Source organism: Puma concolor, chromosome C1 (assembly GCF_028749965.1).
Source record: "Puma concolor isolate L17-30 chromosome C1, mPumCon1.1.hap2, whole genome shotgun sequence".
In the NCBI taxonomy this organism is placed as follows: domain Eukaryota; kingdom Metazoa; phylum Chordata; class Mammalia; order Carnivora; family Felidae; genus Puma; species Puma concolor.
The window spans coordinates 41,937,222-41,951,908 of record NC_141674.1 but is presented as its reverse complement, the minus strand read 5'-3'; positions in this window follow the sequence as shown (position 1 = coordinate 41,951,908).

Below are 14,687 nucleotides of genomic sequence, written 5' to 3'. Positions count from 1 at the left end.
TGACCTGAGCCGAAGTCGGACGCTTAGCCGACTGAGCCACCCAGGCGCCCCTCAGCTCAGGTCTTGATCTCAGGGTTGTGAGTTCAAACCCCGTTAAAAAAAAAGAAAAAAAGAATTCAGAATTAATCTTAGAAGTTGGACCTAGGATAGTTGTCATAGAGATTCATGTTAACACATTTACTTGAATTGGAACATGGAGTTACAATGTTGCCTCTGGGCAAAGACTTAAATGGATACTTCAAAAAGAAGATAAATGAACGGCCAATAAGCATATGAAAATGTGCGATATTATTAGGCATCAGAGACACGCAAATTAGAACTCAGATACCATTTCCTACCTGCTGGAATTGCTAAAATTAAAAGGGCTGATGATACCAAATGTTTAAGAGGCTATAGAGTTGCTCCATAGCAACTCTGGTGGGAATGTAAAGTGGTAAAACCACTCTGGTAAACAGTCTGGGAATGTTTGTAAAATTAAAAATGCACTTACTTTGTAACCCAGCAATTCCAAGATTATGACTATGTGGATTATATGAAACAGGTCTGCAAACAAAAAACTTGTACAAGAATGTTCATAACAACTTCATTCATAATATCCCAAACCTGGAAACAACCGAAATGTCTATCAACAAATAAATGGATAAATTGTGGTATATTCATACAGAGGGGTACTTCTCAGAATAAAGAACAAACTACTGATGCATGAAACAATATGGATGAATCTTAAAAACATGTTGTGTGGGGGGTGCCTGGGTGGCTCAGTCAGTTAAATGTCCAGCTCTTGGTTTGGGCTCAGCTCATGATCTCATGGTTTGTGAGTTTGAGCCCTACATCGGGCTCTGTGGTCAGCACAGAGCCCGGTGAGGATTCTCTCTCTCTCTCTCTCCCTCTCTCTTTGCCCCTCCCCCACGTGTGTGTGTGCGCTCTCTCTCTCTTTCAAAATAAATAAAAAAAAACAAAAACAAAAACAAAAAAAGAGTACATTTATGTGAAGTTTTGGAACAGGCAAAACTTACCTATAGTCTAAGAAATCAAATAGCGGTTACCTGCAGTTGGGAGTGGCAGGGAGGGAATTAACTTGCAATGGCACAGGAGGGAACTTTATGTGGTGATGGAAGTATTGACTGTGATGGTTACATAGGTTTATGCATTTGTCAAAACTCGTACTGTAAACGTACATTTTTAAAAAATTTTTTTTAACGTTTATTTATTTTTGAGACAGAGACACAGCATGAACGGGGGAGGGGCAGAGAGAGAGGGAGACAGAGAATCGGAAGCAAGCTCCAGGCTCTGAGCCATCAGCCCAGAGCCTGACGTGGGACTCGAACTCACGGACCGCGAGATCGTGACCTGAGCTGAAGTCGGACGCTTAACCGACTGAGCCACCCAGGCGCCCCGTAAACATACATTTTTGTATGTAATTTATATGCCAATACATTTGATTTTAAAATACCTATTCCAACTCTCCAAACTGAAGTCTCTGAAAGAGGTCTGATGTGGCTGATTGATTTAACAGTAAAGGCCGATGTGGCCAGTTAGGTAACATATAAGATTTTTCCCATAAATTGAGTGAAAGCTGAGTGTTTGATTAAAACATACTTAAATTACATGAGAAGATACATTTTATGAAAGTGTATTGTGTTTTTTTAAAGTTTTTATTTATAGTCCAGTTAGTTAACACAGTGTCATATTAGTTTCAGGTGTACAATATAGTGATTCAACTATTCCATGTAACATCCAGTGCTCATCACAGCAAGTGCATTCCTTAATCCCCATCACCTATTTTACGTTCCTTCAAAGTATATTGTATTGGCAAAGATTTTCTTAGCCCTTTGTGAGGAATTGGGTTATACAGTATATCTCAAAGGCAAGTGAAAAGGTCTGAGATTTGGTTAATGAGTATTTTTTTTTAATTTTTTTTTAACGTTTATTCATTTTTGAGACAGAGAGACAGAGCATGAATGGGGGAAGGTCAGAGAGAGAGGGAGACACAGAATCTGAAACAGGCTCCAGGCTCTGAGCTGTCAGCCCAGAGCCCGACGCGGGGCTCGAACTCACGGACCGCGAGATCATGACCTGAGCCGAAGTCGGATGCCCAACCGACTGAGCCACCCAGGTGCCCCTGGTTAATGAGTATTTGATAAGTCTTTGTGGTATATGTCTTAGAAATTGAGAAAGTGAATGATTAATGAATGGGCAACAAATTCTTTCACTAAGTAGATATTTTCTACTTCTTTGCTTACAATGTGATTTAAAGATGACCTAATTGAATTATCAACTCATCTATCATTTGAAATTTTTGATGTTACACCAGTGTGATTTTGGAGTATATAACTCGGTTGAGAGTTGAAAGAATTTAATGCCATGGCAATAACAAAACTCCTTCCATTCCCATGTATTTATTTATATGAACATTTCTCAGCAATTATATCTCTAAAAATAATAACTAAATAATAAAAGTTGTGTGAAACTTTTAATGTTTTTGTAGAGCATTGTTGTAACAAGCTTGCATAAAGGGTTATGTGACTTTCTAGGAGAATATTACTTAATTTAATTCACCATTTACTATTAATCAGGGTACAGACATTTTACGACTCTATGAATTATATGTTAACTTAAAAAAAACTAATAAGATGAAAATGATTTCTTTCCCAGAGAGAAAATAACCTTAAAAGTGTTGGCTCTATTACCTTTTGGTCATTAACCAGTTTTATATCTGATTTAGCAATCTTATCTCAGGATTCCTTTTTGTTACTGACGATATGTATATACATTTCTTGTATCCTCTTTTGAATTAGTTTTGTCATCTTGCTGGTCCTCATTAATCAGTTAAAATTTTGGCATGTGCTCAGAAATTTAGAATTAAGTTTTTAACATTCTAAGAATTACTTTTGATATAAAAAAAATAGAGTTAATGCTGAGTCCTGCTAGCCATAACTAACATTCTTCCCACAGATACATGAATGACATTTTTATTTCAACGTTTATTTATTTTTGGGGGGACAGAGAGAGACAGAGCATGAACAGGGGAGGGGCAGAGAGAGAGGGAGACACAGAATCGGAAACAGGCTCCAGGCTCTGAGCCATCCGCCCAGAGCCCGACGCGGGGCTCGAACTCACGGACCGCGGGATTGTGACCTGGCTGAAGTCGGACGCTTAACCGACTGCGCCACCCAGGCGCCCCATGAATGACATTTTTAAAAAGTTGTGTCACTAAGAGATGCACTTTCAGTAAAGTTTTGCTTTTATATTTAATAATTATCAGCATTTGTAATGTTTGTTCTGATTGACATATTCATGATTCTTATAGTGATAACTGAATCTGGAAGAAAAAATTTAACTCATATGTTTTAGTTTAGGTTCCCCTAAAAGCAGGGCCCGAGATAAAGCTTTCTGTACAGCTCATATATTTTAGGAAGAGATTCTAGGGAACAAGAGTGGGGAACTGGGGAGAGTGAAGCATAGGAGGGATAGTCAAAATAGGGTCTACTGTTGAGCTGGTTATCCTTGTTGGTCAAGGATTGCCTCAGAAGAGTTAATTTCTTGAGAGATCATACACGAAAAAGTGACAGAGAACCTTGAGGCAGACAGCAAGAGATAAGGGAATGCAGTTATAGAGAGTTGTCCTCAGCTTCTTATTGTAGCTGGTCACCAGAGTGACAGCTGAAGGGGAAAAAAAGAGGTCAAAAGATTGTAAAATAAGGTATGAAAGCTATCTAACATAGCTTCTTACAATCAAAGGAAATTTTAGCATTTTAATACCAATTAAGTACATATTTTTGCTACAGAGAAGTATGGCATGATGATCAATAAAAGACTTTAAAGCATATAAAAGTATAACATTAGGTTAAAATTTTCTAAGTAGAATGAAAGAAATACAAATTTAAGGGGAAACTATGATACAAAATTTCCAATTGTTAAGAAGAGCTTGTGCATGTATTAGTTTTAAGTGGATAAGATGGGTATAAAATTTCTATGGTACTTAGATTCTAGTGGATACATTCTAGAAAATGACATAAGTTTTATTTTATTTATTGATTTGTTAGAGGGTGCAAGTGAATGAGGGGCAGAGAGAGAATCCAGGAGGGGCAGAGAGACAGAGAGAGGGAGAAGGGGGGCTCACCCAAAGTGGGACTTGTTTTTACTGGAAGCAGGGCTCCTGTTCACCCAAAGCAGGGCTGAAGCTCACCAGATGTGGGACTTGAATTCATGAACTATAAGATCATAACCTGATCCGAAATCAGATGCTTAACTGACTGAGCCACCCAGGCACCCCTAAGTTTTATTTTTAAATTTTAATATTTACAGTATGCCAGAAATTATGTCCTTAGCAGTTATTTAAATAATGAAACTTGTAAATATCAAGCTAAAGTTGTCATCTTAAAAGTACATAGTTTTCCAAAATTCTTTCAAGGATTATTCAACCTAAATTTCTTTCAAGACTACTGATTTCAAACATTCCTCATCTGATAATGCAAATATTTATATAGCACTATATGCCAGGAACTGTTCTAAACCTTCAGTTACATTTGCTCATTTGATCCTAATAACAACCTGATGGATTTGATTCTATTATCATCATTATCATCTGTTTTATAGACATGAAAACTGAGGCACACAGCGAGAAAGTAACTTACCCAGCCTAGTAGGTATTAGAGCTGGGATTTGAATGTGGGCAGTCTGGCTGGTGAATCCATACTTTTAACTGCTATCCTATCTGATACAGTTTCTAGTCAACCAACTCAGGGAATGCATTAATGCCTTGTGCTGTGTAGTTGATCTAAATTTTCAAGATAATAAATACAGTTACAAAAAAAGAGGGAACAATTGTACATTCCAATAATTATTTCTCAAGCCTCCCTTCTCATGAAAACAGAGAAATATTTTATGTAGTTGGATCCAAGGTTTTTTAGGTATTTGAAGTTTTAACTCTGTCAGCTTTTAAAATTTTTATTTTCTTCTCCCTTGGGTGTGGCATCTAAATCTCAGAAAATTATGCAGTGTCACGACATCAGATAGACATTGCCCAAGCTGCCATCTTCCGAGATGTAAGACATCCTGCCTGGTCCTGGCACTCCTATGAAAGCATCTGCTGAGATGTCTATTTTCCTATCAGCCTCCAGTGGTCAGTCCACTCACTCTGTTCCTTTATCCTGTCAGCAAGACCCCTCTGGCTCCATCAGCTCCTCAGCACCATTTCTACTCCCTTCTGTGGGCAGGACAATTTGGTTGCCCTCCTGGGCCACTCAGAGCCATGAGGAGCAGTACAGCATCAGGGCTACTGTTCACAGTTACACTGTTTCTCCAAGTCTGACACTGTTGAGTCACCTGGCACTGTTGAGTGTCCACTAGGCCAGCAGCAGTAGCAACCAACACTGAAGCTCCAGTCAGGCACTGAATCAAAATCCATTTGATTAAACCAGTTTCTTCCTATCATGGATCAAATAGTGATTTGACTTTATTGGAAGAGAATCTTAATCTGGATTTCTCACCCACCAAGCTTCTGCTGTCACATCGCCCTCTGTGGATTTACAGACTGCTTTATATATCATCATGCTACCTCGCTTAATATTGCCTTTGAGCAGTGAACTCACTTTACAGTGATGTTTGCCTGTGAGACCTGAATTGGGAATTGTGGGGGAAAGAGTTGGTAGAGTATGAGGCCACCATTTTGCTGGCATGACCTTGCAAGTGTGACATAGCTCTTGAGCTAACAGTTCTGGCAGCAGCTTCCTCATTCCAGGTTGTAACTATGTCAGTGTATTCCAAGAGGACAATGGCTTCCTTATTTCCAGACTGTATGATCCTGGAACCAGAACCTGGAGGGTAGTAAATTCCTGATGTGAAACTTTCTTTCCTTTTTCAGGACAGTCTGTGATGTTCTGGGAGTCATTCCTTGAAGCCCAGCCCCGTATCTTTTCCTCTAACCCTCAAACTGATTTTTTAGTACCTAATTCTCTGTATTAAATGCTTTTCTGGGGTGCCTAGGTGGCTCAGTTGGTTGAATGTCTGACTCTTGATTTCGGCTGAGGTCATGGTCCCAGGATCATGGGATTGATCCCCATGTTGGGCTCCATGCTGAGTGTGGAGCCTGCTTAAGATTCTTTCTCGGGGCGCCTGGGTGGCTCAGTCGGTTAAGTGTCCGACTTCAGCTCAGGTCACGATCTCACGGTCCGCGAGTTCGAGCCCCGCGTCGGGCTCTGGGCTGATGGCTCAGAGCCTGGAGCCTGCTTCCGATTCTGTGTCTCCCTCTCTCTCTGCCCCTCCCCCGTTCATGCTGTGTCTCTCTCTGTCTCAAAAATAAATAAACGTTAAAAAAAAATTTTTTTTTTAAAAGTTTCTCTCTTTCTCTCTCTCTGCCTCTCCCCTCTCTCTCTAAAATAAAAAAAAAAATTAAATCGTTAAAAAAAATGCTTTTATGATTATAATAGTTAGAATGGCTCCTAGTAACCACAAAAGAACCTTGATGGTTATAGTGGTGAACTTTCTAATTCAGATATCCTATGTACAGACATAACTCCCAGGTCATTACTTAGAGGTTCTAGATTTGTAACTGGATGTAGTGAACGAAGAGACTTTGGGTTGCACCATCTTTAGTGAGTGAGTAATTGCAACTTTGAGTTGCACTATGTTAACTGGGATTTTTCTGAAGCATAAATATGGGGGAAGGGAGGAAGTTTATAGTTCGTGGAGGGCAAATAAATTAGTGAATTATATGGACATTTAAAAATTCTTTTTACCCGTTGCATTAAAATCTCATTCTTAGATTTAAGAAATCTTTCACCTTATCAATTTGGAAGGGAGGCAAAACCCCCTTTCCATTTTAGAAGTTGGAAGTGCCAGGTAATTGCTTTCCTGGCCTCCTCTGCAGCTAGACTACAGGCGCATGGCCTAAGCTCAGCCAATGAGATACACCTGCAACTTTCTGCAGCAGAAATGTGACAGTTCTTGGGGGAATGGTGGTTGTAGTGCCCATGGTGGTGTGCAGTGTTGGAAGCTAGTAGTGTTGGCCGTACAAACTTAGTGCTTAGTGGCGACAGCGGTAGTGTCTTTCCCAGCATGTCTGCAACATGTACCCCCAAACCTGGTTCTCCAGCCTCCCTGGGTATTTCATGGTCTATTCAATATTATATAATAAATTCTTTTCTTCCATATATAAGCCAGAGTAAGTTTCTGTGGTTAGCCACTAACTGTGATTGATGTAATTATCAATACCATCGTTTAAAAGGTTACAGCAGCTCCATCCACACTGTTGCAAATGACAAGATTTCATTCTTTTTGATTACTGACCATTGTATATATATACTACATCTTCTTTATCCATTCATCAGTGGGTGGGTATTTGGGCTCTTTCAGGGTTGCTGGAGGGGAGTTGGGTGGAGTGATGGGCTAAATGGGTGATGGGCGTTAAGGAGGGCACTTGTTGGGATGAGCACTGAGTATTGTATGTAAGTGATGAATCACTAAATTCTACTCCTCAAACCATTACTACACTATATGTTAACTAACTTGGATTTGAATTTAAATAAATAAATAAGAAAAAAACCAATTGGGAACAGCTTAAATATCTACTGAGAATTAGTTAAGTAAAAGATATGCAACAATCTAAAAAAAAAAAAAAAGGTTATAGCAGCATCTTCAAAAGTCTATTTCATGGAACACTAGTTTCTCAGAAAAAGAGTCCACGGCTCAGTAAGTTTGGATAACAATGTATCTCTTAGAATGATTCATAATTCAAAGGAATACTTTAGAAATTCTGAGAGGTCTCACAAGAAAGATTTTTACTTGTTACCAGACTGACTGTGAAGTTGACTTATGGTAGGAGGGGGTATACTGAGAAAACTACAGTGAAACATGGTGGGAGCCAGGGAATTAAGTCAACTTTGAATTCCACATTGTTTTTGGACTTTGAGATATGTGAGGTAACATTCCCTTATATTTAATACCGTTGAAGCTCAGCTTCCCATTACTTGCCATGAAAAACTATGTAAAACATCATCTAACATCTTAACCTCTCATTTATTTGACTTTATCATCACCAATGACCTCCACTCTATCTCAGCCACTCACTCCAATGGTCTCATCTTGTTATCACTCAAAACTGTTCTACTTTTAAAATCTTAAATTCAGAAATTCTTTTGACCACAACCACCTATTTGTCCTTTCTTCCTAACTGATCAACATCTTTTATTACACTTTGACCTTATCTAAATCTTCTGCTGAAACTTGCTCAACTTTCCACTGGTAAATTTATAGACCTTCCCTAAATCTGTCCCATCTTCTTCCCTCTTGTTCAGTGGAGGAGATGACTCCTACTTATCAGAGGCTAATCCTTCCACTGAGCTCTGGAGCCATCCCCTCTTTGTCCTCATATTTTTTTTTCTTCCATCATAAATGTTTCTTTTTCCCTCTTTTATATCATTTGTCTATCTTCATTGGATCATTCCTATACACATTTAAACAAGCACTGTTTTTCTCATTTAAAACCGGACCATCTAGGGGAACCTAGCTGGCTCAGTCGGTAGAGCATGTGGCTCTTGATCTCGGAGTCATGAGTTCGATCCCCACATTGAGGGTAGAGATTACATAAAAAATAATAACAAAAATCTTAAAAAAATAAAAAGTGAAAAAGAAAAGAAAAACAAACCATCTGTAGACTTTTTGTGTCTCTTCAACCTGACCCAATGCAGTCAACCTTTCTTCACCTCTTATTCTCTCTTCAACCTTCTACCTGCTCCACTCTGGCCTATCCCTTTACAACTCTATGGGAGAAGATATTGAGAAGTGAGTCAGGGGAGTTTGGCTGATCAAATTATTTTTGAAAGTTCTCTTTCTAATTCAGACTTGCATGGATAATGCTTGATACAACCTCCCATGCATTTGTGATGTTATGTGCCAATAAATGCCCCAATATGTTGCTGGCCAAACTATTGTATTTTTATATGTTGCTTTACAACTTCCAAAAGATCACAACTACTGAAAAAATAGGAAATGGATCCCAATGGGCCTAACAGTGAACTTTCCTACAAAGTTCCTTATCAAAGTAAATAGCACAACCCTCCACTGTTTTACATGTCAGAAAACTGACACCATCCTTCCCATCTTCTCCCTTACTCCTTAATCATCAATTACTGTTCATTCTTTCTCCTAAATATTTTAAAAATTGATTTGCTCCTTGTTATGGACTGAATTATGTCCCCCCTCCATTAATATGTTGAAGTCCTAACTCCCAGTACCTCAGAATGTGACTATATTTGGAGATGAGGGCTTTAAAGAGGTTATTAAATTAAAATTATGTCATATTGAGTAGGCCCCAATCCAATTTGACTGATGTACTCATAGAAAGAGATTAAGGCATAGACACACAAAGAGAAGACCATGTGAAGATTCAGGGAGAAGATGGCTATCTATAAGTTAAAAAGAGAGACCTTAAGAAACCAACCCCAATCTCAGACCTATAGCCTCCAGGACTGTGAGGAAATTAATTTCTGTAACTTAAGCCACCCAGTCTGTGGTACCTGGTTATGGCAGGCCAAGTCGACTAATACATTTTCTTCATCTCTATCCCCATCACCACAAACATTTGCTGCCTAGATTTTTGCAGTGTAAGATCCATCAGGGAAGGGCTTTATCTATCTCATTTGCTGCTATATCCTCAAAGCCTAGGACAGATTCTGGCAAATAATAGGCATTTGATAAATATTAATGAAACAGCTAAATAATCGAATAGCTATTTAGATGGTGTCCTTGCAACCATCCTTGCCCCTCTCTTCAACTGTTCTCCACAGAGACTATTCTCTTTATATAAAAATTCTGGTTATATCATTCCCCTGCTTGAAACTCTTTATTGTCTCTCTTCCATTATTCTCAGGATAAAGTCCAAAATCAATAATACTGTTTAAGTGGATGGCATAATTTGGCCCACAAGTCTCCATCTTTGATGCATATTATTCTCTCATTCTATCATGAGTATTCCAGCCATTCTTCAAAGTTCCTCATGGCCTTTCCACATGATATTCCCTCACTGGAGTAATCTTCCCCAGATTTTTGCCTACTTCATTCTCCAAAAATCCCACCTAAATATTATTTTGTGAAACCTTTTCTGATCATGACACCCATATCCCCCACTTCTTTTCCTTCAAAACAATTATCACAATGTTAATTAATTATTGATGTGATTATTTGTTTAATGTCTGCTTTCCTCCTTAGAATGCAAGCTCTGGGAGAATAGACTATATCTGTTTTGCTCATTATTGTATTTCTAGTGCTCAGACTGCAACCATACCTCTGTACCATAAATGAATAGTTGTTGAATAAAAGCATGGCCAGTGTTAATTTCTTAGGACTGAATGTTCTACTTTAGCTCTTATGTAACAACAGCAAGCCTAAGGTCCAGAAGTAGTACAAAGGAAGGTGATTAAGTTATCTCCAAGTAAGAAGGATAGGATGGATTGCAGGATGAGTAAGGAGTTTTCTGGATAAAGGAGGGGTATTGAGAAAGACACTCAAGGTAGAAAAGGCCTGTGAAAAGTCACTTTAAAGAAGTTTCTGGAAGCTATAAGTCATTCTGTGTGTCCACAGAGCAAGGAGCAAAAAGCATTAGTGATGGGAGATAAAGATAAGAGTAAAGAATCTGATCAAGTTTGCTAAATAGGTTGAATTTTATTTTATAGTGCAATAAACATCACTGATTTTTACAGTTCTTTCCTTTGTTTAGGTCTGCTTTGTCTTTTATCCATGGACACTTGGGAAAGTCATTTAATCTTGCTGAGCTTCAATTTCCCTTCCTGTTGAATGGCTGGTGAGAGACGTGAGATAAGGCATGGACGGTACTTCAGAGGTTCCAGGAATATGGTAGATGCTTATCAAATGTGAGTTCCCTTTTGGGGTGCCTGGCTGGCTCAGTCAGTAGAGCATATGACTCTTGATCTCCAGGTCATGAGTTTGAGCCCCAGTTGGGTGGAGAGATTACTTTAAAAAAAGTTAGCTCCAGAGCATCTGGTTGGCTCAGTCAGTTAAGCATCAGACTTCAGCTGAGGTCATGATCTCATGGTTTGTGGGTCTGAGCCCCATGTGGGGCTCTGTGCTGACAGCATGGGGCCTGGAGCCAGCTTTGAGTTCTGTATCTCTGTCTCTCTATGCCCCTCCCCCACTCATATTCTGGCTCTCTCTGTCTCTCAAAAATAAACATTAATTTTTTTTTTTTTTTTTTTTTTTTTAATGTTACTTCCCTTTCTTTCATTCCTATGATTTCAGCACCATGGCTTTTGGTCAGTCCTGAGAGAATGCAGTTCCCATTTAGAGCACAAGAGGGAGTATGAAACCAAACCTTTCCAGAGGGTCACAGGGCTGACTTAGCCTCACTTAGCCAACCTTCTGAGAAAGACAAAATAGATGTTTTTCCAAAACTAGAAAGGAAACCTGACTAAGTAGTAACTGCCTTTAGGTTCCTGGACATGTATATAAAGGGGGAAACTATTGGCAAGCATGATGGATTTAGTTATAAGAGCCATCAGATCCCTTAAAACAGCTGATATTTTTAAATATCCTATTATACACCACCTATTTTACATATATTATCACTTTTAATTTAACTCTCACTCCCTTTTTATAGATGAGCAACCTGTGTGATCAAGAGAAAATTAATCACATAACTACAAATGGTGAAAGTTGGATTTGAACCTAGACCTTATGTGCTTTTGGTTATTCCATACTGGTTTACCTTAGAAAGTCTTGGGGTTTATTTTAATTCAATTTCCTTATTTAACAGAAATGGTCTAGAAGGAGAACTGGTCAGTGGTGAGTAGTAATGGAGGAGACCAAGGGGGACTTTGTGTCCACAGTGGGCTTGTGGACACAAAGACCCTGACCACAGACCATTGCTGTGCCCATGTTGCTGCTGTATAAACATGCTGCAAGATGGGAAGTTTTGATTTGGTTATTTAGCCGTGGTCTCACCCTAGGAGAATTGCCTGTCTTGTCTGGCTCTTAATTTCCTCATCTCTAAAATGAGCTGGTCTCCAACTGGTCTCAACTCAGATGTCACTTCCTCAGAGAGGCTTTCCCTGTTTAATCATTCTAAAATAATCCCCTCCCCTAGTTACTTTTTATTCCATTGTCTTGTTGGAATATTTCCTTAAAAGTGCTCATCACTAACTGAAATTATCTTATACATTTTGCTTACTTATTTGTTAGTCTCCCCTCCTAGGATTCATAACCTCCCAGTGAGTAGGGTTCTGTTTGTTTAGTTCACTGTTTGTGTACCCTGTGCCTAGAATACTGCTAAGTGATCAATAACCTATGTGGAATCAATGAATGAATGACATAATGATAAAGATCTGGGGCCAGAGGGTGAAAGCTATAAGCAGGCATATTTCAACAAAGAAGAGGACTTCCTAACAATAAGAGTTGTTCAAAGACAACGTCTGCTCTGGAGGAGGTAGCCTTCTCATTCTGAGCATGCCAAGGCTTAGGGGAGGCTTCCATGTTGGGTTGGAGGGAAGGGCTGATTTGAGGTTCCTTTGGCTTCTCAGTAAAATCTTAATTAGATTTTGAACTAAAACCCTGATAATAGTATGTGGTCTAGTCATTGTTGGTGTTTAATTGTGAACTGGGTAGGGGCGCCTGGGTGGCTCAGTCGGTTGAGTGTCTGGCTTCAGCTCAGGTCATGATCTCACGGTTTGAGTTTGAGCCCTGTGTTGGGCTCTGTGCTGACAGCTCGGAGCCTGGAGCCTGTTTCGGATTCTGTGTCTGCCTCTCTCTCTGCTCCTCCCCGCTCATGCTCTTTCTCCTCTCAAAAATAAATAAATAAATAGACATTAAAATTTTTTTAAAAAAAAATTGTGAACTGGGTATTTTCTCTTAATAACTAGGGGAAGATTAGCCCAGAGGATAGGGGAAGCAGAGACAAGGGAATTGTCAATACTAGCTCCTTCTTCTGGGCTCTGTGGCAAAGGCCTAAGGCACTGGTGGGCTTGCTTAAATTTGAATAAAATAAATGAAAACAATTATGAGTAATCATTTCCAGCTCAGTTGCTGCTTTTACCACTGGTCTTATGTTCCCTTCTTCTGGACCTCACTTCCCCCTTGGCTGTCTCTTCTGTTCCCTTTCTCATAGGGAATGCATCACCCATGTCAGAAAGTTCTCCTAGTTGCCTCAATATTCTTTCTCCCCATCTAATCCAGTTACCAGCTCTTATATTTTCATCCCTTTGATGTTCAACTGCACCTCCCAGATCAGGTCTCATAATCTCTTTTGAAGTCACTGCACTGGTATTCTCTCTGGTCTCCCTGTCCTTTGTCTCTTGTAGCCTCCAATCTGTCTCCCATTGTGCAGGCTGAGATCTTTACAAAGCGTGAGTTTGGCTAAGTCTTCCCTCTGGATGAAGCCCTGTAACAGCTCCGCATTGCCCTGATCAATGAGTCCATCATCCTTAGCACGTCTCTCCCCTCCTCCCAGGCCTGGCCAGCCTCCAGCTCTGACTTACCTCCCACCTCACTCATCACCTCTACTGTGCCTGTCATGTCTGTGCTTCCAGCAACTCACAACCCCTGCAGTTCCCCCAAAGACTTCACACATCATTCCAACCTTTGGGCCTTTGCTCATGATGCCCCATCTTCCTGGGTTGCTTCTCTATGAGTTTAACTCCTATTTATCCTTGGGGTGCCTGGGTGGCTCAGTCAGTTGGGCGTCCAACTTCAGGTCAGGTAATGATCTCACAGTTCATGAGTTTGAGCCCCGCATTGGGCTCTGTGCTGACAGTATGGAGTCTGCTTGGGATTCTCACTCTCTCCCTCTCTCTCTCTGCCTCTCCCCCACTTGCACTCTCTCTCTCAAAATAAATAAATAAACTAAAAAACAAACAAACAAACAAAACAAACTCCTACTTATCCTTGAAGGCTCAGCTTAAGTCTCAACTCTGCATTCCAGCATGGGGCCTAACCTAACTCTCAGGCACCTCCCTGCTGACACATCCCACAGTGAGAATACAGTCCTGTCTTGTCAGATTTATTATTGTGGCTGATTTTAGTCCTGGCTTTCCCTACTCTCAGTAGCTAAGAAACTATGGCCTAGTTATTTCTTCTTCACATCCAAGATAGTATGAATTAGTCTCTACTTTATAGGTTTATTGTGAAAGTTCAATGAGATGGTGGGTGGGAGAAACCCTTTGTAAATATTTATATGACTATTTTTCAGCAAATATCCCCTGACTCCTTCTAAGAATGATCCAGGAGGCACCTTGTTGAGTACTAGTGTGGCCTTTGCCCTATGGAACTCAGACTAGCTGGATCTTATAGCTTGCTGTGCTGCACCGGATACTGAGCCTCTTTGGGGTCAGGGACTGCTTGTTATTCACCCCTCTATATAATAGGTACGTAGGAGATATTTGCTGTGTGAGTGAGTGAATGAATAAATGAATGAATGGCATTCCATGTAGAAGACCCTGACACAAATTCATGGAGGTGTTATGGATCAGGTCACATTCAGGGAAGAGTAGGTAGTTTAATGTTGGTACTTAGGATATGATGGGGGAATTTTTAGGAATGAGTCTAGAGAATAAGTGAGGCTAGACCACAGAGGGCCATATGTGCATATTAACAGACAGACTTTGGAGGAGGGCAATGTGGTGGGGGATTTTAAACTGGGTTTAGGGAGAGCCCTCTGCTGCAGCATGGAGCTCAGATTA